At 34.0% G+C, this 3,585-nt stretch overlaps 1 long non-coding RNA gene across 1 annotated transcript; it reads left to right on the top strand.

The window, feature by feature from the left end:
- Positions 1-650: 650 nt before the first annotated feature.
- Positions 651-1,666, top strand: LOC123663547. Its single transcript, XR_006744676.1, has 2 exons — positions 651-724; positions 1,438-1,666. It is a non-coding gene; the product is annotated as an uncharacterized LOC123663547 (long non-coding RNA).
- Positions 1,667-3,585: the final 1,919 nt, after the last annotated feature.

Genomic DNA, 3,585 nt, shown 5'->3' with positions numbered 1-3,585 from the left:
GTGTACACGATGCTTTTTTGCCTATAATGAATATTGTATCGCGTGTAGTAAAAAAAATAATATCGATTATCACCAAAATAATCTAATCGGCGGCCACTCTACGCCTGATTTGATAACTTACAAATCAGTACCTCGCCCCAAGTCGCAACGCAACGTATAATTTTACTAAATTACAGCATTGGCATTGAAAATTTTTAGTTTAAAAATAGCTCGAAAACAGATAATAAAATTAGCCGTAACAACATTGTGCACTAGTTCCAAATTCCAATTTCAAAACAGTCTCGTCTCGTACGGTACCGTGGGCGACACAGGTACGCACGTATTAATAGCTTCTTGAGTAGTGTTTATAGAGGCTAAAATTTACTGACGGCGTGCATCGTCTGTGTGGCCCGTCGTGCGAGGTATTGATGTAGGTGGAGCGGAGCGGCATCGTCGCGCTCGATGTTGCCGCACCGGTCCCGCTACACGGCGTTGCCGTCTCGACCCACTTACGAACGGCAATGGGGGCCGGTACACGTTTTTTTAACTTTGCTAAATTATTGGAGTTTGTTTATAGCTTAATTGCTGACGATTTTTAGATCCCGGCCGGAGCGCTTCCTGAATACCACTAAAGCAGCGCACAAAATGTTTACCAAAGAATCACTCGTTGTACTTCGTAGGGCACGATCTCGTTTTTGTACTTCGATCTGTGTGGTACTTGAATCCTTTCCTAAATATTTTTCTGGTTAGTATAAAGTACACGTTATTAAGAATTGAAACCATTGAAGTAAGTAGGTTTTCTTTTTATCAAGAGCATTCTACGCGTATCTTTTTGCATAGCAATTTTAATCTCATTTTATCTTCTCGTATTCCGAACGTTTTGTTTTGACGTTTTTCTAACTGTAATCGCAATGTTTATGTTACAAATTACAATGTTTTTACTGTATAATATTTAATAAAAATTGAAGACAATAAATCTTAGTAATGACAGAAAGTATAAAAAAGATTTGTGTTCTTAAAAAAATTATTGAACACAGCAGTTTAGCAATATTAAGACCAAAAAATCATGTTTTCTATTTTAAATTCACAAATGTAGTAAACAAAGTAGAACCATGATCTATGGTCGTGAAGAGTCAAATATTTTTGTTTTGACTTGTAAACTCAAACAAGAATGCCCTTGATCGTTCTTAAAGGTCAATAGTTCCATCGTCTCGGTCCACGTCAAAAACGAAAATTAAAATTAATCATCTAATCTAAATTATTGATTAGTTTATTACAAATTAGCTTTTCGCTCGCGGCTTCGCCTGCGTCGAGACGATTTTAGCTGTTCCGTATTCTCGCGTTTTAATATAACCTGTGATAACGTAGCATTCCTTAGTTGATTTTTTTTAATTCTACTACTAGTTTTTGAGTCTATCCATTACAAAATTTAAATTATTTTTAATATTTAAATTTTAGCTGGCTATACAAAGAGTATCAATTGATGAAAAAAATGCTTCAACTGTCTTTGGTTTAATGGCGTTGAATGTTGCCAAAATAGCACTAATGATTTCATCAATGTCACGTAGAATGGAGAATACAAGCAATTTGAAACCAATCATTGTTACTTCTAAATGACTCATACACTTGCATAATTATGCTAAGTTAACATTTTGGTGAATAAAAAAGATAAATTGAATCATAAAAATGTTTTTTATTCTATTTCATAAAAACAACAATTAGATTATTGTATGTTGCGTAAATCATTTATTTAATAATTTTTAAAATGGAAAACAAAATAATATTGCGTCACCCAAAAAAAGTTTTCGATATTACAATAGAACAACAAAGTGAAAGAGATCCTTAATATTAAGTTCCATATTAAAGAATAATAATTACAATCATTATTAAGAATTGATTAACCTTTTGACCGCCACGCCTCAAATCCATTCCCGTGCCCTGTACGCCAAGGCATAAAATAAACAAAAATATCTACTAAAAAAATAGTGCTGCCAAGAGTCGTTATCGAGTACCACACAGTGACTTGTTTTTGCTGGTTTTTATGCAATAAATGACTACTTATATAATCTAGGAAGGTTTATTTTTCAATATTTTTCTTGTGTTATCTTGCACTCGTTATATATACTTACAAAAACATAAATAAAAAACAAATATTACAAAAATAATTGTAGTAAAGTACAACACTCTTTTCTATCGCCATGACGTCATTGTCACGACTGGACGACTACGGCGCAGCTGACCTACGGTTTTTAAACTCTCTTAGAGACGTGCTGTGTCGCACGTAAGGAAGCGGCAGGCTATATATCGATTTCGAATCGAATCGATATATACATGAAAAGTAAATTTAAAAAATTAACCGAATTCAAATTTGTAATTTTTAAACCGAATTAAAAAAGGAGGAGGTTACTCAATTCGACCGATTCGATATATATTTTTATTTATTTATGTTCGGGGAGAACTTCGTCGGTTATGAACCGATTTTGATAATTATTTTTTTGTTGGAAAGGAGATAACCCTAGTGTAGTATGAGTAGAACAGCTGATTTATTTTTTTCAGTTTCGGCAACTCGATTTTCAATGATCGCCTTTGGACACAAATGGCGATCTTTACTTCCAAATATCTCGGAAACGTGACACTTTAGGATACCATGTTATATAACGTTTTTTGTTTGTATAAGTGTCCTCTATCCAAACATACCACTTTTATTGTGCTCGGAAATTTTGAAAAAAAAAGATGGCGGTGGCTAGATATGCCAGGCTCCATACAAAAATGTTCAAACCCATTTTTATCGACACTGTTCAATAGTGCCCCGTGTTCCACTGTTCCCCTACTCAGTAGTTGATCCGATGATGCAAATTAATATAATCGGTGCGGTCGGTGCCAGCCTTAGTTTAAAAGAAATATTTACATGCGTTAATTTTTTGTTTTTTTTTTTGCTTATGTAGCAAATAGTACTAAAATAGTACTGAGTAAGTAGCCATTTGATTTCACGACACCAAAGACATGGGTCTCAGAAAAAAATCTTTTATGAGAGTGGGGGTTAGAGATGATTTTGATGCTGCCAGATGATTTTAAGAATGAGAAAGAAAATCGTAATTTCGCTCTTAACCTTAGATAAAAAAAAATAAAAAATATTTTTATTAATTTTTTATTGGTAATTGTATATTATTAAAATCATCAACGCCATCCAAAATGCGACGATGTTCTAAGGTATCGCTCGTGTTGCACTGCACTAGTTTTCTCGCTATTCGCTTATGACGTCACCAGCGTGTCGTCTATACTTGACAACGGCGTGTAGAGAACGGATTAATGAATACGCGCTAGAGATGTGCCAGATTTGAGATATCAGATTTATTAAGACGATTTGATTGATTTTAGTTGATTTGATTTTTTATTCATTTGCTATTTATGTGTTAGCTGATGATAGTTTTATGTATTTTACCTTTTGTTTTATTCAAATAGTTGAATTTTGGATAGCTTAAAAACATCTATACCATTTTGACTAGCCCATTTGCGCAGTTTTTAGTGACTACAGGTCAGCAGGTGCTTTCTGCTCCGGAGGTTATGGGTTCGATTCCCACCCCGAGTCTGGGTGTAATATATATT

The sequence above is a fragment of the Melitaea cinxia genome, chromosome 20 (genome assembly GCF_905220565.1).
Source record: "Melitaea cinxia chromosome 20, ilMelCinx1.1, whole genome shotgun sequence".
NCBI lineage: Eukaryota > Metazoa > Arthropoda > Insecta > Lepidoptera > Nymphalidae > Melitaea > Melitaea cinxia.
This window is presented reverse-complemented; position numbering and strand designations above follow the sequence as displayed.